This window comes from Cynocephalus volans, chromosome X, assembly GCF_027409185.1.
Source record: "Cynocephalus volans isolate mCynVol1 chromosome X, mCynVol1.pri, whole genome shotgun sequence".
Classification (NCBI taxonomy): domain Eukaryota; kingdom Metazoa; phylum Chordata; class Mammalia; order Dermoptera; family Cynocephalidae; genus Cynocephalus; species Cynocephalus volans.
In genome coordinates, this window is record NC_084478.1 from 15,975,424 (window position 1) to 16,002,683 (window position 27,260).

Below are 27,260 nucleotides of genomic sequence, written 5' to 3' on the forward strand. Positions count from 1 at the left end.
GTGACTGCGCATCTGTGTCACTTGGGCAGCTTTGAAATCTCCCAATGCCCAGGCCCCAGCCCTGAATGTCCACAGCAGACTCTCTGTGGGCAGGGCCCAGGCAGTAGCACTGCAAAGCTCCCCGGTGATTCCAGGGCAGGGCAGAGCAGGTTGAAACTGCGGGTTTTAAAGCCCAGCCTTACTTGGAAGTCTTTGTGCTGCAATCTTGTCTCCCATTTTAGCTCTAATCCAAAACATTCCTTTAGAGCAGTGGTTCTCAAAGTATGGCTCACCTCACATCAGTATCACCTGAAAACTTCTTAGGCAGAATCTTAGGCCCCACCCAGACCCACTAACTCAGAAACTAGGATGAGGCCCAGTTCTTTCTGTTTTGACAAGCCCTCCAGCTGATTGAGGCACACACTCAAGTCTGAGAACAGCTCTGTATCCCATTTTAAAAAAATGTCGGGGATGGAGTGAGGTACCCCCCCAATGGCTTTGCTTCTCAGCTCACTTTCCTCAGCAATAGTAAGTTGACACCAGAATGTGACACAGAGCAAGAGTATCTTGACTTGGGAGAGTGTGTTAGTCCGTTTCTGTTGCTTATAACAAAATACCTGAAACTGGGTACTTTGTACAAAGTCAAGTTTATTTCCTGCAGTTTTGGAGGCTGGGATGTTCACAGTCCAGGGAACACTTAATGGTAGGAGTCTTCTTTGGTGGCAGCTTTACGGCAATGCAGGGGTCTCACATGGCAGAAAATGGTGGAGCAGATAGAAATAGCTCCTCTCTGTGCTCTCCTTTTAAAGCCCTCAGAACCACGCCCATGATCACCATTAAACCATCAACTTAATCACCTCTTCAAGGCCACACCTTTCAATGACCATAATAGGATTTCCCACCCTCTCAACACTGTCACAGTGGAGGCCAAGTTTTCAATACCTGGAACTTTGGGAGACACAATTTAGGCTTCAGTGAGTTTGGGGGGGGACATTCAATCCACAGCAAAGAGGAAGTGAGGAAACTGCATAGTACAATTATGGTTTTAGAAGATAAGATTTTTGAAATATAAGAATATGAGAATTATGTTCTATTTAATTAATAAATAATAACTCAAATTAGGCACTATTTTTAGCACTTTCCGTATACTATCTCACTTAATCTTCACAACAAACACATAGGGAAGTATTATCATTTTCATATTTTTATGACAAAGGAAACTGAGGCACAGGGAGGTTCATTACTAGTCCAAGGTTACACACAGAAAGTAAGGGGCAGAACTGGGGGTCCATCCCCAGGGTTTAAGGTCATGGCTACACTTCCTTTACATTTAATTTTACAAATGGATGATGCCTTCATGGAAAATAATCAAATTATAATAAAGTATAAAACTGAGCAAGAATATAAATCTCTGACAGTGCATGGTCACAGTCCTTTATCTCAATTCTGAAATTCCCAAAAGCTTGAAAAAACCGAATTTTGTAAGTTTAGCCCCAAAACTCATTTGCCTACAAGACCTGAACTGAGCCAATGTGAGGTTATGCATAATCCCTGTTTATCCCCCAAAGTACACATATTCACATTTTTTGTGGCAAAGTTATTTTGTTTTACTACTCCTTGCTGTGGCAGACTCTGGTGAGACTGTTACATAATATATGGCTGTGGAAATCCAAAGTGCTATGTATCAAGTATTTCCAGTTCTCCATTTTATAGGCATATTGTAGGATTGTGCTTTTTCTTTCCTTTAGAAGTTAGGTATGATCATTAACTTGATTTGGCCAGTGAAATGTGAACAGATGTGACACATGTCATTTCTGAGCAGCAGTTAGGAGGCAGTTCACAATTAGCTCTATCTCTCTTTCCCCCAGAAACTCTCACCAGCAGTGCTCCTGATGGTGCTTGCTCTGTGTGATGGTTAATTTTATGCATCAACTTGACTGGGCGAAGGGATGGGCAGAGAGTTGGTAAAACATTTCTGGGTATGTCTGTGCGGGTGTGTCCAGAAGAGTTTAGCATTTGAATCGGTAGACTTAGTAAAGAAGATCAGCCTTCCCAGTGTGGGCAAGCATCATCCAATCCACTGAAGGCTCAAATGGAACAAAAAGGTGAAGGAGGATGAATGCTCTGTGCCTGAGCTGAGACATCCATCCATCTTCTCCTGCCCTCGGGCATCAGTGTTCTTGGTTCTTGGGCTTTCAGACTCAGACCGGGACTTACACCATTGGCCCACCGATTCTCAGGCCATCAGACTCAGACTGAGTTAGTTACACCACTGGTTTTACTGGTTCTCCAGTTTGCAGATGGCAGATTGTAGTACTTCTCAGTCTCCATAACTGTGTGAGCTGATTCTTGTAATAAATCTTTTCTTACATATTCTGTTGGTTGAGTTTATTTGGAGAACTCTAACCAATACACTTTGACACTCTGGGACCTGGGAGAGATGCAGAGTGGAGTCCCCACCAACTTGGATTTGGAGGATATTTAAGTTACTGGAGTATAACTTAGCCTATCTGGATAGATACAAGAGTATAAGTACTGCCTTACTTTTCTAAAATCCTAAAGATTGTGAATTCTGAAACAGATCTGGCCCAAGAATTTCAGATAAAAGATTATGGATCTTTATTTGAATATTTGAAATCAGTATTTTTTTTTCCCCGAGAATATTTAAACTGTGTCATCACTGTGAGCACAGCTATTTCTTGAGAAGAGTAAACCAGCCTCTGAGCAATGTCCTGTGGACTGAGCTCTTGGAGGTAAGGGATTGTCCCATTTATCTTGGTAGCCTCAATGGCTACTATAGAGTGAACATTTGGTAAATAGGTACTGAAAAAAATGGACACATAAAGACTGTTAATACCTGAAGCTTGAGTCTCCGGAGAAAAAGTAAAGAAAGAAGATGTAACAGGTAAAGGCAAAAGTTATCTCTTTCATCTACTTCACAATTTTGCCTTGATTAAATAATTAACTAGAGTCAGGGCAAATCCTATTTGAAAGTACAGTATAGTGGCTATAGGTAAATGCTAACGGGCTGGATGTCAGGATTAACTGAGGTAATTTGAAGAAGTAAGGCTTTTAGCACAGAACTGAATTATACTTAACTTGTGGTAATTTTAGTTATTTTAAAATTAGTAAAAAGTAAGTAGCAATTCTCATGAAACTGTATAAGCAAAAGGAAAATGGCTAACACTATGGTTTTCAAACTGTGCTTTACTGTGTTTTATGGTGTTATGGACTGAATATTTGTGTCCCCCAAAATTCAGGTGTTGAAATCCTAACCCCCAATGGGATGGTATTAGGAGGTGAGGCTGTTGGGAGTTCATGAGGTCCTGAGGGTGAAGCCCTCATGAAAGGGATAAGTGCCCTTATAAGAGGGACCCCAGGGAGCTCTCTCACTGTCTTTTTGCCATGTGAGGACACAATGAGAAGTCAGCAGTCTACAACTCAGAAGAGGGTCCTCACCAGAATCTGACCATGCTAGCACTCTGATCTTGGACTTCCAGCCTCCAGAAGTGTGAGAAATAAATTTCCATTGTTTGTAAGTCACCTAGTCTATGGCACATTGTTATGGCAGCCTGAACAGACTAAGATGTATGGATTCTGAAGTACCTCTTTAGTACCTGTAGGATGGGGATTCTCAGAGCTCTTCAAAAGGAGAAGAGGAAGGGCCTGAAACATCAATGCCTGCTTTCAACAGCTCTGCTTCCACATAGGATTTTGTGTAAGTAAAGTGTCCTGTGCGTAAAGAAACCTTGAGAGCCATTACAATAATATATTTTAGAGAGCTCTTCAGCAGCAAATGTTGAAAACCAAGGCTTTTTGATAAATTTTATTTTACAATCAAATGGATTTGTAATTTATTTATAGTCTGCAGTATTCCGGCCAATTAAGGTTTTAAGGTAGATAAACCATCTTGATATAACATTTTAAAAAATCCTTAATGCTCTAGCAGTCACAGCATATGAATCCTTACAACACTTTCCCTGCCTCCTCAAAAAGCAAATGATAGATTTGGAAGTTTTTAGGTTAATCGCATGAGAGCTTTGCTAAGCTAGAATTTAATGAGATGTTCCTTCAAGCTCCTTGCATCTCCTCCTTGGCTCATGAATTAGTTGCTCTGAAGGGCATGCTATTAGTGTGTTCTGACTTAAGGTAAAATTAGAGGCTTCGAGAAGAGGCTGTTGCATGGATTCCATTTTCATGGTCCCATTAATGTGTTAAATATAATGCCTCTGAGTAACATTAGCTTGGTCCGGGTTTGGGACTGTGTGGGGTCAGGTGTGTGTGTATGAGATGGCTATCCTTTGTGAACTGGCTGGCCCGTGTGTCTCACAAGAATGCTTTTCCTCCTCACCCTCCTCCCTGTTGGGGCTTCAAGGATTCCTATTCTGGGAAACTTTCAGGGAAAACGAAACAAAACTTGAAACTTTCTGAGCATGGGTCTGTCCCAGAAGTGGAAGAGGAAGCTGATCCAAGTCAGAGACTTTCAGGAGGCGGCAAAATTCCAAACACAAATCTGGTTATTTCAAAATTCAAAATTTTGTCTTGAGTGAACACTACAAAAGTGTGTGTGTGTGTGTGTGTGTGTGTGTGTGTGTGTGTGTGTGTGTGTGTTGATGAGGGCAGCTAGAGGAGGAATGGAATGTGTGTGTGTGTGTGTGTGTGTGTGTGTGTGTGTGTGTGTGTGTGTGTGTGTGTGTGTGTGTGTTGATGAGGGCAGCTAGAGGAGGAATGGAATATTTTCCTTTACCTCCTTTCTCCTATCCAGAATGTCTCTGATTTCCAGGATCCTCAATTGAGAAGTCTGCTTGAGATAAAGCCCAGCTCAGCAAGGGCTGCAGTTGGCCAAGGACCGTGCTGGCCATGTGCAGCTTTCTCTCTGGGCGGGGAAGAGTGGCTCCAAGTGGCTTCAAATGGACTTTAGAAAAAGCACCCAGTTCCATGCAGGAAGGAATCACTGACAAGAATTTTCACATATCTTATCTAAACTAAGTCTTTTTGGTGGTAATTATCGATATTAACACTTTAATAATTGAAGAACCTGAGCTTTTGAGTCTAAATGTCAAAAGCTGAGTTTAAACCCAGAATGTCAGAGGCTGTTTTTCTCTCACCCCTGATGAATCATTTCTATGTCTGGAACACAAGTGGACGCATTCTCTATTCAGTTGTACTATTTCTGATAGTGATTTGTAAAGTACCTGATAACACCGGAATCTTCCATCCTCAGAGCGTGGGTCTAAGAAAATCAGGCTGACTTTTCCTAGGTTCGATTGATCTGGATGCACTTTTTTTGGCTACCATTTCTAGTGTGAGTCTGTTCACTCTTCCACCCTAGGACTAACTAGTGAGAGAAGTGGGTTTTAAGGAGGATTCCATCTGGCACTCGCTGGAGAAGGGACATGAAGTAACCTCTAAGACATAGGTATAGCTACCAGGAGGGCTGCTTCCAAAAGGCTAGAGGCTGTTGCTTGAAGGGGCGATCACACCGACCCAGAGGACTGAGCGGGGTGGGCGGGCTGCAGCTGGCAGAATTGGCAGAAGCTGGGGATTCTCTACTTGCCTGTGAGTTGCCTGATGGCTGAGACAATGTCAAATTCAACTTTTAGACTTCCAGAAGGTGCTCAGTTATTTTTGTTCTGTTTTATATTTTTTTAGGTTCTGTAACTATGTTTATTTTAAAATAAATATTGTATATATTTAAAGGTGTACAACATAGTACCTTGATATATTATCCATAGTGAAATGATTACTACAGTTAAGCAAAGTAACATATGTTACCTCACTTACTTTTTTTCCTTTGGTGAGAACACCTAAAATGTACTCTTCGTAAATTTCCAGTATGCAATATAATATTATTAACTATAATCCTCATGCTGTATTTTAGATCTCTAGACTTATTCACCCCATATAACTGCAAATTTGTACCCTTTGACGAACATCTCTCCCATTTCCCCCCATAACTATTAAAGGCAATTTTATTTCTTTTTAAAAATTGAGATGTAATTCACATACCATCCAATTTAGTGGTATTTAGCACGTTCAGAAGGTTGGGCCCTAGACACTATGCCTCCTGAGCCTCGTAGATGAGTCGGCCCTGCTTTCATGACTGTCATAGCCACTGGTCAGTGATATGGGTAGGCCAGGGCCCGTGGGAGCTTTATCTTCCGAACGGGACCTTTAAAGGAATCACAGGATGCAGGCTGCTTCCCAGTGAGGCTAAGTTTGGAGCTTTTATTTCTTGAACTGCAACATCAACACTTGGGACAGCAAGATAGGAGTGTTAAATCACAGCTGGAGGTGTACAAGGGGAAGTCATCATTATCAGGGTAACCTCCTTCTTGAGTTTATCTCAGATGCTGCAGTTTGCATCCCAGGAGAGCAAAACCAATTCTGCCTTCCCCAGTGCCCAATTGTAATCTTTGAAAGACAGTGGGAACTGGCAGCTGTCCAGCCAGTACCTCCCATCTCAGGATGTGGATGCTAGAGACTGATGCAGTTAACTCAATTTTTTGCCCCAATTGTTTGCATTTTCTTCTGTCTGAGAGACTCTAGGAGGAGAAAAGCTAACCCTGGGGATATATTTGCAGTCATTGCCCATCTACATCCTATAGCATCTTCCCCTGTGAGTGCTCCTCTCCACCAGCACTTTCCTTGGAAAGGGTGGTTTGGGACTCTTTGGCTGAGGATGGCTGAATAATGAATAGACCAGTGCCACTCAAAGTGGTGATTATCGGTAACATCAGTGTCACCCTGAAGCTTGTTAGAAATGCAACATTTTTAGGCTCCACCAAAATCAGGAGCTCTAAGGGTGATGCCCAGCAAGCTGTTCTTTAACAAGGCCTCCAGGAGATTCTTTTGCACTTTAAAATTTGAAATACACTGAGAAGACCCCTGATCAGGTGGGGCTCAAAGTGTTAGACATAATGAGATGGCTCTGACAGCTAGTGCAAAACCAACAAAAAGAGATACAAGTAGACCCACTCAAACCTTTAAAGCTAATCTATACATGCCAGAAATTCCCAAACATTGAATCGTTTTCAAGTATGCAGAAAATGAATGAGATTTACCCTCTCCTACATCTGTTATTTAATTTAGTAATATACTTCTTCCTTATTGTTAATTTCCTTGCAAATAGATTAAGTTAAGAAAAGAAAAAAAATTTTTCTTTCATCAGAACATCAGAGCCCTCATGACCTAATCACCTCTTAAAGCCACCCCCCCCCCCGCCACCTCTCTACACTGTTGCATTGGTAGTTTGTCCAGACTGATCAGTGGGTATAAACTGTTCAGCTAATCATTTTCAGCAATAAATGGAATTTTTGAGAATCTATATCTGGCCTAGTCCCAGGTGAACAAGGGGGTTATTCATGAGCCTTCTTGGAGTGGTTCTTTGTAGTAAGTCCTTTCCCAAACACAAAAGGATGAGGGATTTCTTAATCTGTGCTGTTTTTCATTGTATATCTCATTGTCAGGATATATCATTAAAATTTAAAAAAAAATTTTTTTTTTGGTCATTTGTTTTGGTGGCTGGTTGGTATGGGGATCCAAACCCTGCACCTTGGTGTTATAACACCCCACTCTAATTAACTGAGCTAACTGGCCAGCCCTAACTGAAACATTTTTAAATGCAAACATCTTAGCGTTTATCTAATAAAACAATTCTCTTTAATTACAAAACACATTTGTTGACTTCAATTTGGTTAACTTATATTTTTTTGTAATGAAAGAGAATTTGCTTTATTAGATAAATGCTAAACTTCTCTTTTAGGAGAGGAAGTAGTACCCCAAATTAACATTAAACATATGTGAATACATAACAGATTTTTAAAAAGTACTTTGAGGAAAGAATTGGGTGAATTATTTAAAGCTGGATGCAACAGTTGCAACTCAAAAAAAATTGCATATTTTTTCCATGTCATTAATCTGGTATGTACAATATGTCACACTGATGAACGAAGAGGTGCTGGAAAGTCATGAATTACACGGTAACGAGAGAACGATGTGGCTGAGAGGTGTTCACAGGTTGTCCCATTAGCACCTCCTAAAAATAATCGTCATGGCTGAAGTGCTTTTTTCATGTGGAATGCTTAATTAAAACAAAAGAGCTGAGAGCAGGGGAATCTTTAAGCAGAGGTTAAGGAGGAAAAAAATTAATTATTTTAATACCACATTTTTCAGTGCTGTGGTCCACTGTAACCATCAGCTAATTACGACTTCTATAAAATAATGCAAATCCTTTCTCATATCATCCTGGGTTTCTGCCCATGTTCTACAGTCTTGCACTGTTCTTCTCTCTCATGGTATCCTTCATCATAGGGTCATAAACTGATTGTAGGAACTGCAAATTTCTCACTAGGGATTTGTTCCTGACCTTATTGGTGTCCTTGAGGGCTTTTTCTCAGAGTAATGTTGGGGTGCAGAAAGCTGTTACCACAAAATATGGTGCTTCGACATGCTGGCAGAAAGAAGCATCCTCAAGGTCTCTCTGACCTCCCTCCTCTCATGCCTCTCAATCCTCTGTCACTCTCCAAAGCACAGGATGAAGCTGGTTCCCTCTGCCTAAAGTCTGGACTCACCAAAGAAGACAAAGACCTCTGGTCCTTTCCCTGAGTTTTCATTAACTTAACTCATATAGGAAGACTAGAGTCTGTCAACACACCTGGAATAACTTTTGTCACAGACCATTGTCTTCTATTTTGGTTCTATTCAGTATTTTGAAGAGAATCATTTACCAGTCATTGTCTGCTCTGTAGCCAAATAGACTTTGTACCAGGTCACAGTATGTTCTCCAGGCCCACTGTGTCCCCTTCCCTAAAAATCATTTACTCCTACACCCCCTATCTCCCCTTTCCTTAAGCTTCTGTACCCCACTAGAAAACTGGGAGATTACTCTCTTGTGATTCCCCCGTGCATCTCCCCCTTCCAGCATGTTAAAATGAGAGAATTTGTTATGCCTTTTCTTCATAACAGTCTGTGTTTATTAGCTGATTTTTCAGAGAACCTTCAGAAGGTTGCAGTTTTCCCTTGGCCCCTACAGTAGGGACGTCTCATCATTAGGGATGAGTGTAAAACTCCTCCAGAAAACAATAATGACAGCAAGAACATGAATAGGTGTCCAGTCTGTTCAGGCTGCTATAGTAAAATACCCTAAACTGGGTGGCTTATAAACAACAAACATTTATTTGTACAGTTTTGGAGGCTGGGAAGTCCGAGATCAAGAGGCCAGCAGATTTGGTATCCTGTGAGGGCTGGCAGTGTTCTCACATAGTGGAAGCAGGGAATGTGCTCCTTTGGGCCTGTTTCATAAGGGCTAATCCCATTCATGAAGGCTCCACCCTCATGATCTAACCACCTCCCAAAGGCCCCACCTTATAATACCATCACCTCGTGGGTTAGGATTTCAACATATGAATTTGGAAGGAACACAAATATTTGGATCATAGCAATGGGAAACTACCAAGAATTGGCCAGGCACTGCCTTAGGCAGTTTATAAACTCTATTTTGTTTAAACCTTACAACCTACTAAGTGGGTATCATTATTTCACTTCACAGAGAGCAAAATTGAATTTTCAAACGGTTAAACTCAGTCTTCTCACTACACTACAGGAAACTTCTAAAGTGCATTGAAAAAAAGGGGTCCCTTTTTCAGCCTAGATTTCTGCAGGCCAAGCAAGGGGTCATTGAGGGGTGGAGGTAAGGCTGGTCTTTCCAGCTCTGTCACTTGTGGGCCCCAGTACCTTTGCATTTTAGGTTCCTTTTTGCCTAGTTGTGGAATCAATTCGGATTGGAAGATGAGCTCTAGAATTCTTACTGCCTGTCATATGCTTGACTGCTGGTGTGTCCACCAAGATGGAGCCACTCCTGGCCCCACCCTACTATAAATGGAGCTAGAACTAGCCGTGTGCTCTCCATGATCCCCTTATTAGCCCTCTGTTTTCCCCGGCAGGGCTGTGACTGCCCTGACTTTGTATTCTGTGGCTTGCTTTTTAAAAGTTGTTAATTCTAATAAATTCAATTACAGGTGTATGTGAGGTTTGAAGAGGGGAAGATTTCTTTAGAGAACATTTAAATTGGTCTGTACACCAACTACTGTGGATTGAATGTCTCCCCAAACTCACTGAAGCTTAATCCTCACTGTAACTGTTGAGAGTGGGAAATCCTATTATGGTAATTGAAAGGTGAGGCTTTGAAGAGGTGATTAGATTGTGAGGACCATGCCATAGTGAATAGATTAATCCATTTGGTGGTTTAATGGTGGTCATGGGTGTGGTTCTGTTGGCTTTAAAAGGAGAGCACAGGAAAAGCTCTCTCTGTCTTGTTTCTGCCTTTCTCACAATGTGATACCCTGCATGCTGAAGTCACCACCAAAGAAAGCCCCCACCAGATGTGTTCCCTGAACTTTGGACTTCCCAGCCTCCGAAACTGCAAGCAATAAATATTGTTTCTTTACAAATTACCCAGTTTCAGGTATTTTGTTATAAACAGCAGAGACAAACTAACACAGTAACCTAAAATTTCATTGCTTGTGGACAATTCATCTTTTATGAATATGCTTTGTTAGCATAGAAAACTCTTTGGAACATTCTTCTGTACCCATTTTAAATAGCATAGTCTTTCTCTTTTTCATCCTTAGATTTTCAGAAAATAAACTTAGAACATTTCAAAAGTATTACAATAGTTTTTTTATGTGTTAAAGTTAGAACTGAGATGGAATTGTCACTGAGGGAGGCAGGCTGGCTACTAACATGTTTTCGGATCTGGTCTGGAAGTTTGTAGTTTCAGAAATTAGAATCGGGCAGTGCTCAGAGTCAAACTGCTTAGACATACATAGCCTAACTATACTCACAAGAGGCTGGTTTATAATCACAGTAACAATTTGTGTGTTTACACTGAGAAGTTCAGTTTTCAAGAAGACCAGAATACTTGTTTTTTCTGCATAGCAGTTTGTCCCTTATAGAAAAGCTGTGGGTTTTGGTGAGCCATGGGAAATAGGACAAAAAAGAGCCAGATGAGCTCACTGGTTGGTGTCATCTCTCTTTAGATCCCTTGAATATTCAACAACTTCCTGAGTAAAACTCATTAAAAGATAACTTTTAACAAAAGATAAAACCACAACTCATACAAATATAAAATAAGCACGTAAAATATTTTCGTAACTCATTAACCAAGTGAGGGACCCAGAAGGATGTTACAACAGTTCAAAATAGAATTAATGAACCACTGCTTTATATGGAGTCATGTTGGAATGAATTTACAAGTGAACACAAAACTGGTTTTTCCCTCCGGGATGTGGTTGAGGGAGTCAACTGAACTGCCACCAGACAGACTTTATTTGCATGGCTGTAAGCAGGAGTTATTTTATACTGCTGTCAGTTACTACAACTCGCAGAGTTGTAAAATAGCTCAAAGAAAAGGAAAAGATAGAATCAGATAACCCAGAAGGTTATGCTCTACCCAATACCTAGTTTCCCCATTGGAGATACTCCAATCTTTTTTGCTCATTCCGAATTTTCTTACAAACTCATTTGACATCTTCTTTTGACTGATAATCATTATTTTGAAGATCAATTGGAGAACTGATTTCTCTTGGCATTGGGACATCTTTCTTCCCTATCTTCTCCCACACTGGCCTACAACTGAGGTTCCTTAACAATATACACTAAGGAAGTAGCTTTTATTATCTAAAACAATCCTCAATTGGTTTTTTGTTCAGTTAAAATTTTTTGAGCACTTAATACATTAATTCAAAAACCTGGTTTATCAGATTCACTGAGGTAGATTTTTAGAAATACGGACTCCCAGGCCCATCTCTAGATTTTCTGATCCAGGTTCTTAAGGATTGGAGCCTTGGGACATATGTCTTATCTAGATTTATGTTAAGAGAATGTGGATATACTCCAGGTGAGAAACAAAGGGGCTTGAAAGGAGAAAATGTCAGAGTTGATGGAAAAGAGGGTGGGCTAGAGGGATATTTGAAATGAAAGTGGCAGGACCTAGTGACAAATTGAATATTGTAGTGGATGGTGGTGGGGGGAGGGGAATTTTCATGATTGAAGATGACTTCCAGTCACTGAGCGACTTGTTGGCTGGTGATAAGGCCACTATCATCTTTATAATATTTACCTCGTTAAGACACTCAGTACAGTAATAGCTTTTCCCTCCACCACAGTCTGGAATTAGTTGCAGTGTTCATCATCACTTTAGAAAAATTCATTTTGTGATTGTATATGGACAATATAAAGGATAACATTTTATTTTGTAGCAAAACCCAACATGCGAACATAAGATATGTTTGGTAGTTATGTTTAGACTCTAGTAAGTTCCATTAAAAAAAAAATCATACTACTCAGTTGGTTAGAGCACAGCCTTATAACATCAAGGTCACAGGTTTGGATCCCCATACCAGCCAGCAGCCACTCTGCCAAAAAAAAAAAAAAAAAAAATAGTGAAAAAACCCTGCCAAAACCAAAAATCACAAGGCAGTTTGTGTGTTGAAAAAGAAATCTTAAAAGCCCAAGCTATTTATTACTGCAGGTTGTATTTCTTTAAACCATTTCCATAAGTGAAGCAGACATGCCTCGTTTCCAACACAACCACTTTCTATAAAGGTTATAAAAACCCTTAATTGACATATGATCTATTTCATTGGGGGAAAAAAGTCACCTCAGCAAACAGTAATCAATGATGCTAAAAACAGCTCTGTCGGAAGCCCCAAACGATGGGGTGTCACTGGATGACTTCAGAGAAGCCGAATCCATCAGTGTTGAACAGGAACAGCACGTACAGCCAGCGGCAGGTGTGTTAGCCTTTCTGGCAGCTGGGGTGTGCAGCCCAGCATGGGCCCAGCATATTGCAGCACTGATTATTACAGTGCTGGAGAAGAATATGTCAACCTCGATCTGCTTTCTTGGGAGGCTTTAGGATTTCCTGTACTTCCCCTCCCAACTCCTCCCTCCAGCTTTCCTTTCCAGCTCCTGTGAGTGCATTGCCAGGGACCATGTGGATTTTAAAGGCTGAAAAATAAGTCACATTCTTTCTCACTTGGGGTGGATCAGTTGCCAGCTGCTTCCTCCTTCTGGGTGGCATGGCATTCAGTCTGTCATTGGGAAGGCCATGCATTGCTGCCAAAGAGCACCCGAGAAGCAGCCCGAAGCTCAGATGCACTGATTCGGATCAGGGGTGGAGATTCTAAAATAGTTGTCAGTTATCTGTTTCCTGGCACGGTTTTTTAGAGAGATTTTGGCTGAAATTACGGTTAAGAATTTTGACTTCCACATAGATATTTGAAGATTTAAATCTCCTATGATACAAAGATGTGTGTGCATATGTCCTTATGGATTTATTTTGTCTTTATTCTCTATTCTAATCCTGCAATTTATTCTTTATAAAATTCTGCCTTGTACATACCATCCACCCAGCACTCAATGTATGCCTTGGTCACAGCATTCAGCACAGTATACTGAATCGACCTGTATGTGTATGTCTGCTACCTCCACGGAAGCAACATGATCCTATTCATTTGTATATCCTCACTACCTAGTACAATTCTCAATACGTATTTGAGTTACATTGAATTTATTCTCTATTGCATTAAGGGATAAATCCAAACTCCTTATCCTGGTAATCAAAGCCTTACTTAGTTTCTCACCATATTTTTCTTTGATTACCTACTTATAACCAGTATATGGAACAAGGACTTAAGGGATGGAATTATAAAGCAACAGTTTTGCTTCCTTTGTCCCTTTAAATCTGTTCTGTGGAGTTTTCTAGCCACCCTTTGATTATACAAATTCCTAAAGTCATTTCAGGTTGCACAATAAAAATCTCAATTCAGTAATTCACATGTTTGGTGCCATCTTATGAAACTGTGAACTTGGGCCTACTGTAGGTAGGAAGTTTGCAGCCAGAGAATGGTACGTGATTGGCTTTTCCTCTTTGTCCTGTTCTGGAGTGTCTCCTTTCCTCTCAGATTGCTAACCAGGGCTTCTTATCCCTCTAGAGTAGAAAGAGAGAAGAGGAAATGAGGCAAGAAAATTCCTACCAGAATGGTACTCAGTGCCAGAGCGGACTAGTTTTGCTGTCCTCACTTGGCAGGGATGTAAAATTGGTTCTTATATCGTGGGCATTTTCATGTGTTCTTGTTGGACATTTAATTCTTCCTCAGCCTTGAGGAATCTGGAAACACCTTCAGCTTCTCTCTGCTAAGATCTGTCAGCCCCTTTTAGTGGTCCTCTTGGGTAGGATTAAAGCAATGCCATGCTGGCTCACTGAAGGCATAGCTGACATCTGGTCCCTGGGAAATACTTCTGCATTTTCCTTTATGACCACACTAAGAGTTCAGATCCATCCCAATAAGCCACTCCACTATGCAGTGCCTTTAAAGAAATCAGCCAGCTCAATGTTCATCCCTCAGATTTTTTGAGTGTGAAACACCCAAACTGTAGGGGCCTCCTCTTAAGACCCCCAAGTGCTCCTTTCGATGACCTTTTTCCCGGACATCTCTCCACATTCCATTTCTGATTAGCCTGGTCCAGTCAGGAGATAGAAAACACACCAGCAATTTGAACAGAATGTTTGTAGAAAACATTTAACTTAAGGAATTGTTGCTAGATAAAAAGTTGTTAACTGCTGAAAAGATCAAAGAAAAATGCTAGGAGGTACCAGAGGTAGCCACGCTAAAAGCTACGGTCATGTCTGAGGCTGAAGGACCAAAGAGAAGGGGGTGGAATTATTAAAACTTGGAAACGAAGAGAAAGGCCCTCATACAGCTGGTGTCTTAGTCCATTTCTGCTATAAAAAAATACTTCAGACTGGGTAATTTATAAATAGAAATTTATTTCCCACAGTTCTAGAGGCTGGGAAGTCCAAGATCAAGCCACCAGCAATTCGATATCTGGTGAATGGTTTCTCTGTGCTTCATAGATGGCACCTCTTGCTGCATCCATGCATGGTGGAAGAGGCAGACACTGTGTCCTGAATGGAAGAAGCAGAGGGACAAAAGGGGACTGGGGTACTGCCTTCAACCTCTTTTATAAGAGTATTGATCCTGTTCATAAGGGTGGAGCACTCGTGACTCCATCACTTCCCAACAGGCCCCAAATCTCAGTACTATCACATTGGGTATTAGGTTCCAACCTATGGATTTTGGAGGGGAAGAAGCATTCAAACCATAGCAGCTTCTGTCTCTGGGACCCACACTTCTGAGGAGGGGCACTGCTCAGCCACAGCAACGAACTCCCGCTGCTGCCGTGATGAAGCACTGTTGAGGGGCCCCTCACAGGAACTGCATGCTGATAGCCACCCGCAGGAGAGCAGAATGGCAAAGAGAAAGTCCTGTTGTCTTCCTCCTTCAGGTTTTGTTTCCCTCTAGTACCTCCAACTGAAAGAGCCCATCACCGATTGGCAGGCAGAGCAGAAATGTGCTACACAGAGTCCCAGCCCCAGCATCACAGAGCAGACCATGGAAGGGTTGGTTTTCAGCTAAATAATAACTTGCCTGGCAAAGCTCCTCTTGGGGTGGGGCTGGACTCACAGCGCCATCTCTTCAACAATCCCTTCCTTTATAAATGGGATCTCTATTTTCTCTCGTTACCCTGTTGTATACATGAAATACCTCCAGCTGACTTGGTTCATTATCTCGCTCCTAATGTCTCCTGCCACCACCCCTAATAAGCAGTTTGTGTCCCTGCTCTTTCTTGTAATACCTTCTTTATTTTCATGTAGTTAATTGCTTTCAGTACTCATTCTGGGGTGGGTGAGTGAGATCACACAAAGGAATGAATTGTCAAATCAGACTCACTCAAATCAGAGATCTTAATAATTTCAAAAATACAAAAAGTTGTGAAGCACAGGTGATGCATGGAGAGGGCCAGAGCCGCATGTTCATGCCTTTTCTTGTGTAGGGTGCACTCTTCCAGATTTCACATATGAGGCTCCCAATGATGTATGCTGCTACATTAATTACACAGTAGGAAACTATTTTGGATGTAAAACATTTCCATTTTCTACTTAGTTTTATGGCTTAGGTGACATTTCTATGCCCAGTAAATTAGTAGATTCCAGGCCTATTTGCCATGAACAATCCTAGACAGACCAGGTACATCCTGATAAAATAATTCTATAGATAAGGAATCTCCCACTAGCCATTAGTTTGTTTGCCAGGAGGTCTGTCATTAGCACGTTTTCAAAGAGATTTATCTGTGTAACCTTTTGGATTTCCTTCCCAGCAAGTGTGATGGAACTGAAAAGAATTAATGCTAAGTATGTTGACTGAAGACAAGTGAGAAAGCTGAGAGCAGAGATGCATGGGCAAGGTAATTTGTGCTGTGTCTGTTAGGAGTTTTCTTTTATAAGGTGGGGAAAGGCTAGGTCAAAATTGGTAAGCCTAAGGCAAGAGGCAGGAGCAAATCTGGAGACTGTCAAGAGGAGAAAGTGGACAGATTATAAAGGAGGTTTGGACATAGGGGATGATAGGAGGCAGGGTCAAACTCAGGACTGATGGACTGTTTAGGTGAAAAAAGTCCCCAGGGTTTATGTAATGCCACCTCTTCTTTGTAAACATGAATAATGTCTGCATTGCTCCTGAGTTGCTCCAAGTTGATTTGGTATAACGCAACGTGTCCTAGGAGATGTTCTCAAACTCAGCTAGTCACAGGATCCACCTAGGAGATGGAGGAAGCTTTTCAAAAATGCAAAATCCTGGGCTCCTACCTCAGACCTACTTGGATCAGAATCTGGGTGTGGAACTGGGATTCACTATTTTTAAGATGCTTTCCAAGAATTTTCTGCTAATGATCTTCTTGGCTTTGATACCTGTACTACAGATCAAACACAGTAAGACTGCCCACACTGTCCTGTCTTGGAACTGCAACACCCAGTCTGCAAGCCTCCAGAGTCTTAAAGAGACTGAGGCTGTCCCTTGGAGTGCTCCTATCCTGTGAAATGTACTGTACCATTTGGCACTAGGGAGGGTCTACAGTAAGTAGTTAATTTTACCTACCTATGAATATGTCCTGTGTTGATTTTCTATTGCTGCTATAACAAATTACCGCAAATAGTGGTTGAAGCAATACAAACTTACTGTCTTACAGTTCTGAAGGTCAGAAGTATGAAATGGTTCTCACTAGGTTAAAATCAAGGTGTCATCATGGCTTTGGCTCCTTTCTGGGGGCTCTAGAAGAGGATGAATTTTCTTGCCCTTTCCGGCTTCTACTGGGCAGCCCACGGCTTGGGCCTCTTTCCTCCATCTTCAAAGCCAGTGACTGCAGGTGGAGTCCTTCTCATGTGGCCGTTTCTTTGGTTCTTTCCTGCCTCCCTCTGCTGCTCTTAAGGACTGTTGTGATTATATTGGCCCACTTGGAGGCTAACGTCCCTATTGTAAGGTTGGCTGATTAGCAAATTTAATCCATCTGCAACCGTAATTCCCCTTTGCCATGTAATGTATTCACAGATTCTGGAGATTAGGAAATGAACATCATTGGGGGCCATTATTCTGCCTACCACATGTCCTGTTTTCCAAATTAGATTTCCTAGAGACAGAACCACCTGTTATTCTTTTAACTAGAAGAGTGGTTGCCGAAATAATCATTCAATAATTAATCGTTGAATGATTGGGTAAATTTGGGCTAAATGCTGAATGAAAGTGCCTTCATTTCCTAGTTTTATTCCTCTGAAAAGGATTCCTTCATGTTAGTTCATACTCCAGAATAATTTTTAAGTGCATTTTAATCAGGAATATGACACATCAATTTACTATAACTCATCTCAGAGTCTAAATAGTTATTATTTCTGCTTATTTAGATCAATCCACATGCTACCAAAGCTGTTGTCATTTCTCCAGGACCACGCTCTTCTCATTGATTCTATAAATGTTTCACTACTTCAAGAGTCTCTGGAATTTCTGGCAGAATAAGAGTTCAGCAAAATCATCTTCCTGTTTAATCACTGATGAGAATAAAAATCAACCTTCTTTTGTCAGTAGAACATGGTTCCTGTCTGTTGCTTTTTAGTCTCTCAGCATATTCAATTAAAAAGAAGAAGAATTCAAACTATACATGAATGCAAAAGAAAAGAAAATGGTATTAGCTATTTCCACCCCAGTACAGAATTTGAATAGTATCTTGATTTGATTGTTATTTAGAAGCAACCACTCTATGTTTCAAAGTCCTGCAAGGCAAGAAGTTTTCCCCTTTTTAACAAAGAAAAAATAATAGTTTTTCTGTATTTCTCACAATATAAGTAACAGTTTCTGAACTCCGTATTTTAATAGTTTAGTGACTCAATCATGGAGTATTTGTTAAGCACTGTGCTTGTGAAATACGTCTTAACACATAAACCCCACCTGCAACAGGTTTAAAATCTGGTAGAAATATATACAAAGTTGGAGGGAAAGAGTTTCTATACAAAAAGTAGAATTAATTGAACGTATTTGCCTGTAATAATATATTATATTCTGAATGTTTGTGCCCCTCAAAATTCATATGTTGAACCCAAATCTCCATTGTGCTGGTATGAAGATGTGAGGACTTTGGGAGGTGATTAGGTCATGAGAGCTTTGCCATCAGGAATGGGATTAGTGGCTTTATAAAAGAGGCCTGAGGGAGCTTGTTTGCTCCTTCCACCACGTGAGCACAAAGCAAGAAGGTGTTGTCCATGAGGAACAAGCTTCTCACCAAACACCAATTCTGCTGGTGCCTTGATCTTGGATTTTTCAGCCTTTAGAACTGTGAGAAATAAATATCTCTTGTTTATAAATTACCCAGACCAAGGTGTTTTGTTCTCATAGTCCAAACAGATTATTTTTAATAATGTTATTATTATTATTTTAGCCTTAATTCTCAATTTGCCATAATGGGTTGAGAAAATAGCATGGTAACATAAAAATCATCAACAGTCCCATAATGTTGTTTTAACCAAGGCTTTTAATTTTCTATTCAATGTAGTGATTTAAGCCAAATCAATAACTAACCCAACTAAGTTGAATATCACTTCCTCCCCCACCCCTGCCACCATTTAACCTTTCCAGTAATGCCCAGTGACAATTTCTTTGATTCACACAGACTCTTGCATTGATTGAAAATCCTCCTGAATGCTTCATCCCTTAAATCTCTAGTTTCATTTTTTTTTTAAGAGACTCACTTGTGTGAATGCAACTGACTATTTCAAGTGAGATAGAGTAAACATTTCTGGATGGCCACACTTATTTGAGTTACACTGGAGGATTCTCTTCTAATTATGCTAATTTCAGCATCCAGCAAGTAAGTGGCATACATGTGAGTTTTAATTTTTTATCTGGGTTTCTTTTATGCTTTTCATGGCAAGAGGTAACAGCAAAAAATAAGCAAATCTTTCTGCCTTCCTGGAATTTTAACTGTGCAAAAACTTTAAGTGTAAATATATCTTCTCCATGCTGGGGCTCCCTCCCCCACCCATTACTGCTGAAAACGTACAATGTAATGAACCGTTTTGTGTGGTTAGCACTGTTATAAGATGAAGTGTTGTGACCCCCTGACCGATGCAGTTTTAAGTTTAGCTTTAGAGTTACAGTTTACTGCCTCATTTAGAACTGTACCTCCTGTATCCCTGAGTGACTTATATAGGTATTTGCACAGTGCATTCATAGCAGTAAGCTTTTGAATTTGAGCCCTTACAGTAGTACCCGATCCATCTGCACTTTTACAATAAGCACCTGCTCTTGCAGTCCCTCAGGACCAGATCCTCGTCTTGCTTGGGAATGGAGAGGAAGCTCACCAGTTTCCTGATTCAGCTTGCAGACCTTGACTTATAGCAATCTGGGATACACTGAGGCATGGATGACTCCTAGGCAGATGTGATGGGCTTTAAGGAAACTGGCCACCAGCAGCTGGAGTAGCTCTGTTTATTGCGATGCTACTGGCATTGTCTTCTTAATTTTCTTTAAGGAGAAACAGAAGATTGGCAGGAAACTCCACTGGGGGAGCAGGCCAACATCTAGAATTCTGTGTCCCCTTTTTCCTCTAGTTGACCACATAGTTGCACTAGTTCTTTCCATTCCATCTTCTATTGGTTTTGCTTTCCCTTTTCCTGCAACCAGCTGGGGACCTTCACCTCTAGCATCATGCAGTGATAGCACGTGACTTGGAGAGGAGAGGGTCATTTTTTCCTGTGGCCCTGAATCCTGTCTGCAAGAGGAGAATATAGGCCAAAAGAGAGAGCACAGTAAAGTCGAGGGATCAAGGTCATCTCCCTTTACAGCCCCTCCAGCCCCATCGTCTGAGACTTAAATCTAGTTCATGATAAAAGCTACTGTTGTGTGTAGCTGTGCTAATATTTGCAGCAGCCCACTGGGGAGATGGTAGCATTTTCTCCCCTCCCCTCTTTTTTCCAAGATAAGGCAATTGAGGCAGAGAGAGGATAAATGACTTGCCTAAAGTTACACGTGAGTAATAGGTGTCAGAAAGAAGATTCAAATCCAGGCATCCTGGCTCCAGCACTCACATTCCCAACCAAAAAGCTACACTGTTACTCAGTGAAGCTCATGTCATCTCCACCCCATCCTTCCCAGTTATGGGAGGCAATAAAGCTATTTATTCCTGCCTCTTGCAGGCAGATGAGGCCTGACAAATGGACCAACCAAAATCCCAGGCAGGCAAGCTTCAGCCTGAACAATCTGGATGATTGGATCTTATCTCCTGCTGTGTGCTGTGTCAGTGGCAACTTGACCAAGTACAGCAGCTGTTTCTCTCTGCAACAGGACTGCTAAGAGGAGTCTCTTCTCAGCTCTCTTAGTGCCTTGAAAATTTTCTAGGTAACCCCCAGCACAACTCCTAACCCATTTACTGAAACTGGGCTAAGTTGCTGAACTTTCTAGTCAATATTCATAAATTTAGCTGTGTAGTTACATATCCCAACATTACTGATGGGGCAATGTTATTCTAAGGATGCAAGCAACAGTGGATTTCCATGGGGTTAGGCTTTAGATCTGAGAACAGGGAGGCTCTCATTAATGACTTGAATAATGGAATAAAAGAATCATGTATACTGAGATTTCAAATGGCCTTAAGGCAATTGTGGGGAGTTGTCCCAAAGCTTGGAAATTGGATCCAAGTCCAAGGTTGCCTTGATAAATTGCAGCGATCATCAGGGTCACACAGGAGCCCAAGGCCATCTTGCTATAGATCCATTGATGAAATTAGGGTGAAATGATGTGGTCTGTGAAAGACTGGCTCAGTTTGGGATTAGAGAGATACGGGAAGCCTGGAATCAATACAGTTTTATAAAACAGTGCCTTTGTTATTTACAAATATGAAACAAACATGTCAATTCATTCTTATGTATCTCTCAAGGTAATTAGCTTCATAGACTATTAATGGGTCGATTTAACTCCCTTCCCCCCACCCTCTCAGCACTCCTATTAGCCCTCACTACAAGATACAAAATACTCATACAAGTAGTTTTATTACTGAGTTACAGTAATAAGCTGTTACTAGTACATTCCTCTCCTAAACTCAGTTCCTGTAGCTGTGGTATTTTGGGGGTTTCTAGGATACTGTAGCAAAACCAGAGACAGATACAGTCTGCTGTATTTTTGGAAGCTCCTAATTTTGTTGGCTCCAAGAGAGTAGGCAATTTGGGTCTCCTGCCCAGGTCAAAGGGATATACCTCTCCAAAGTTGTAAGTTGTTTATTAAGGCTCTTGTGTATTTCCATTTCAACTCAGTAACCACCCTTCCTGTCTCCATAACAACATTCATTCAATGATTATCAAGAAAGGCTAAAGAGGAAAGCATCTTGTGGTGTCATTGGTTTTTCTTCCTGAGGCCCATGTGGTGATCAGATCTTCTTGCAGGCTCTGTACTTTGTGATAGGCGGTCACGGCCCCCAGACCTGATGGAGTCCATCAGATGGAGTCCGCTGCTTGCCACGTTGTGTGCAAACTTGGTCATCGCTATTTCCATCTCTACTATCCAGCGTCCACACATCATGGTCAGGGGAAATGCCCAATCCCTCTGACTCTACCTAGAGAACAGAGGAGAAGGGCTTGGTCCCAGCACTAGCTGACGATGTTCAAATCACAAAAAACTAATAATGCGCTCAGACCCAGTGAGCTGCAGGACATCACCAGTCTTTGTAGATATAAGCTGTACAAGAACCACCAGAGGAACAGAGAAAGTGGGTGTTTAAGCCAAGTCAGGAGTAAAATTTCTGCTGACTGCAAATCTCTGCCCCTTCAGCTGTGCAAAATGATTTTTTCCCAGAAGGTTTTGGTGATTGCTTAAAGCATTTGCTAGTTTTGCTAATATGGCTTGACCTCACTGGGGCTCTGATCACAAATGCCTGTCATTTATCTCATACTACACACAGCTGAGGCAGACAAATTTATTCCCAGCCAAGAATCTCATAGAAGTTGGATAATCACCCTTTGCTTCAATCCAATTCCATTTGATTGTCTTCCGGTTTAAGCCTGCCCAACAAATAAATATAGTATTGATCTGGTGGATAGAATGTGAAATTGGGAATTGCTCTTCCCTCTTCCATATCATTTATGTGTCTCACATGGTTCCCAATGGCTGACTTTATCAGGGACTTTTCTACTGGGTGTCCTAGATTTCTGCATGCCATGACCTGATCCCCAGGGTTTCTTTATTTCCTGTCTTGCTGGAATCTGTGAGTCACTGAATGTGTCCTAGCTGTGGGCTGACCTGCCATCCCTACTCTCAAATGGGGTCTGAGTTGCTGCCTTACATGCACCAGACTTTGTTCAGGCCAGGGAAAGATGTTTTCCCTCACTTGCAGCAAATCTTTTTGGGTGTAGCACTCCACGTAACATTATCTATTGCCTTGCCATTTCCTTTATTTGATTATTACTGGATTATTATTCATAGAACATGACTCAGAAATTGTAATATTGTAATTTTATTACTTATGTGGAAATAAATATATATATAAATTTAACAATGCATTAGTAGGGTGTGAGCTGTTCAATCATTTATATCCTAGCACCTTGAAGAATAGCAGCTCATTGTTGGCATTCAATAAATGCTTTCATCGTAGCAAATAAATAAAAGAATGACTTTGCACATTAAATTATCCTCATTACTATGAGCCTAGTAACTTAAAGAACATTTCTATTGTCTTCCCAACATTCGTGTCACCACTCCCCATGGGAAATGGCAGTAACACATTTGTGGCCAAGACTGGGGCTGCCCCAGCTCTGGGGATAATTCCTGACTGGTGTAGGCCTATTGTCCCAGTGCTAGATACCAAAAAGGGCACACTATTTTAAGTACCACTAAGAAAAAATGAGGAAAAACCCTAACAATTATAACTATCTATCAACTGTGAGACATATTTTCCCTCAGAGATGTTAAGTATAGAAAATGTGCATCTTACAATGGATGAGAGATGGTGAGTTGGTTCAGAGTAGAGCTCAGGACTTTTGTTTGACGGTTTGAGGAAGACAAGCCCTATTCTCAAGCAAGAATGAGGAAGATGGCAGCCCCAAAAGTTTCCAGCCATCAACATCCTATGATTCTGAAGGGGCTGGCCCCAGATGTGGCCAACAGTGTCAATGGCAATGTGGAATACTGAAAAGAAACAGGGTTTTTGATGTAGTCCTGTCATGGGATCTCTTCAGTTCTGTGAGCAAATACATTCCCTTTATCATTTCAACCAGTTCTAGATTTATTTTGTAAATTTGGGACCTACAGCAGCCTGATTCAAGCAAGACTTTAATAAAAGATACTGACCTTAGATAGGACAGACAATACAAGAGTGTGTCAAAAAGTTCATGGAAAGATTTGTATTATCTTTTAGTTCTATTTTTCCATGAACTTTTTGAAGTGCCCTCATACACTGAGCAGGAATAAGAATTATCAGGGGGAAAAATCCCAACCATCAGCCAGGACAAAATATGAATTTTATTTTTTTTAAAGATGAGCAGTAAGGGGATCTTAACCCTTGACTTGGTGTTATCAGCACCACGCTCTCCCAAGTGAGCCACGGGCCGGCCCAAAATATGAATTTTCGAAAGATGACATGTAAGTGGAGTACAGCCTTTCCTTGTCCTCTCCCTGGCTAGATTCTCTGACCATAACTAATTCCTGCTCTCCAGTTGACCTGAAGGACTTTTTGTTAGAATTACAGAGGAGTCCTCCAGGGAAAGTTTATAAGAAAATAAATTGGAATGGTCCAGTTTGGAATAACAAAGAGGCAGGATAGTGCAGTGCTTGTATGCTCAGGGGCTAGAGTCGGGTACCTGAGTTCAAATCCTGGCTTTCTTGCTCACTCCTGGGGCCTCGGACTCATTGCTGACTTCTTTCCTCATCTGTCAGATGGGTCTTATTCTCTTCATCGTGAAGATTAGCAAGATAGAGGCATGTAAAGCACATGAGTGCCTCATAGATGCTAGCCATTAATATCAGAGACATTTAGAAATCATTTTCAATTATATGCCACACCCAGAAGAAATAGTAGTCTGGTGGCCTTAGCCTCATGATTCTATAAGAATAAATTAATTTCTGTGAAAGCTCAAAGATTTAGGTTGATAAAAGGAAGACTTTTCAGCCAGTAAAAGCTGCTAGACTGCAAGACAGATAATAGACGAGTAAGATTCTCATTTGTCTAGATTATGTAACATCCTCTCTTGAGTTGGTCCAGGGCTTGACTTTGTCTGACTCTCCAATGGGCTCCTCTATTCTTTCAGCAGCAGAATTCAGGAACTTTATTTTTGCCTGGTTGCCCAGTAACCTCCACTTCAGTGCCTCTTTCCAATTCATGCTGCTTCTGTTCTTTCTTATCCTTTTGTTGAAAGAAACAACTTTTGTGTCTACTAATTCAGGCTCCCGTCCATAGCTATAAAGGGACAACTGTTATGTTTGAAAACATTGGTTTTTCTTAAATGTGTTATAAAATGCCATGTTTCAAAGAAAGGGGATGTGGCCTGAATCAGAGACCAGGACTATCTAACCTCATGTGAACTGCTTAAGAAGAAGGCTAGGTACAAATCCACTCATAGGTCCAGGGCTTTGATGCTCAGTGTGAACCTTGATGTAGCCAGGGCATCACCTGGGAGCAAGTTAGAAGTGCAAAATCTCAGCACCTCTCCCCTCCGCTACTGAACAGAATCTGTATTTGAACAGGTGTTTTGAATAGCTTTAAAAGTTTGGAAAACACCACTCTCAAGAGCATATCTGGACAAAGGTGGAGAACTGACGGTAAACCTCATCGTCTGACTGGAAGATGGCCTTTGTGTGATTTTATGCTGTGTTCATTCTTTGTTTTCTGTCTTTTGTATTCTTCTTCTTTGTCACCAGGAGAGAAGGCTACCACATATTGAGAGAAATGAGAATGATAGAGGCTCGCTGGTGATAAGGAATGCTATGTAGCACTAAGGAACAGGCAGGAAAATATGTCTTCTGCCACAGAAAGCTCAGACTAAGGATGGCAGCTAATTAATTCTGCTCAAGCTCTGAGGAGAACCAGGATTCAATCCAGCAGCTATTGGCAATGACTGGGGGTTCCTGTGTACCTGGGATGAAAGGGAGCTGGGAATAACAGACCCAGGGCACAGCTTGAGGGGGTTGGCATAGAGGCGGGTCCCAGGAGGGGCTAAAGCTGGGAGTCAGGCTTGAACTAGACAATCTGGAGTGCATAGTTTGGAGTGGAACTTTGGTTAGCAGGGAGTTGAATAATTTGCAAAGAGAAAAGGTTGAAGTCAAGAGACAGAGGAAAGAGCAAAGAAAAATATTTAAAGTCCAAAGCAGTAATCAGAAACTGGAAGATCCCTGGGAGTTTAAGAGGTAGGAAAAAAATAAAGCAGGAGATATGTGGCATCAGCCCTAGGAACAGCTTTGCAAGTGTCTCTTTTTTCAGCCAATGATAGACCGTTGATGAGTGCAGGATGTTGGGCTTTGTGTGTGGCTCACTAGGAATCTGAAATTATTATGAAATGGGAGCTCCTGGCTAGAATCGGGGGAGAAGATTAGCAAGAAAGGCAGCTGCTGACCCAGACAGACCTCTGTGGTATGGGTGGCAATGGGGCAAGGCTGGCGGGAAAGATGAAGTCTACAAGGTCAAAGAAGCTGGAGAGAAGGGTTAATGCAAGAGCCCTGGTTTCCCCTCCTTCCCCCCTTCCTGCTAGGGCAAGGAGCAAAGAGTTCCTGCAGGATTGTTGGAGGATCAGAAAGCAACAGAAGGAGGTCAGCTCAGGTGGAAAGGGTGAGCAGGAGTCAGCAAACAAGGCCGTTGGCCTGGGATGCCAGGATTTGCCTGTGTGTCCCTGTGCTCTTTCAGAGAGCCTGACAGCCGTGAATGATCTGAGCATCATTGTCACAGAGGAGCGAGGAAGCTGGCAGAGACCAAGAGCAGGGTACTGCAAGTAGCAAAGCTTGAAGCTAGGCTTGGTATTTTCCCTCATTTAAGTCTTAATCCAAAGAAGATGATGTCACTTGGAATATAGGGCAAAGCATGCTATTAGGGAAATTTGCAGGCTTTGCCATCAGACATACTGGGGCTTTGGAAAATTCTCTTTGAGCTTTAGTTTTCTAGCCTGAGATTTTAGGTTCTGCAGCACAGGTATCTGAGTAATCTGTACCTTGTCACATACAAAAAAATTAATGACAAATTCTCTATGGAACAAAAAGAAAGGGCCTACTGGGTTTTTGGTAGTGAGTACCGCAGTAGATAAAAGTATTTCCTCTAAAAGGTATTGTCTTTTAAAAAAAAAAACACCATGCAGCTTTGATGATCTGGTGCTGTCTTCCTTTGCAACAAAAACCCTTTAAAACATAGCACTCGACTACACATCCGTTTTCAGGTAAGCTGTGGCCTTGATCAATAAATTGATTTTTATTTAGAAGGAAGGAAAACTAACTTTTCTGGCAAGGACATCAATTTCGGTTGACCTTTTGAAGTTGTTAATTACAATTGTCAAAGGAATTGGAAGCCTTAGTTTTAAATATTAGATCAATTGGTCAATTATAACACAATTCCTCAGATCACACACCTTTGCATCAAACAAGCCCGTTGCTATTCAAGTTGTTGCCTTATGAGAATTAAGGCCAAACAAATTACCAATGAGGAGCCAAATTAACACATTAATTAGCCTTGCTCAAAAAGAGGCCGCTATGGCCGGGATTCAGCTATCTTCCTCAGATCCAATTCTTTCCTCCTTATTTGCCATGACTCATCAGCTTTCATAGGATCATCTTCACTGTGTTTTGTCCTTTAAAAAAAAAATTGCATCAGATTTTTATTTTTCCATTGCTCAGGATCATATTTACTGCATAAGAGCTTTTTCTTGTAAA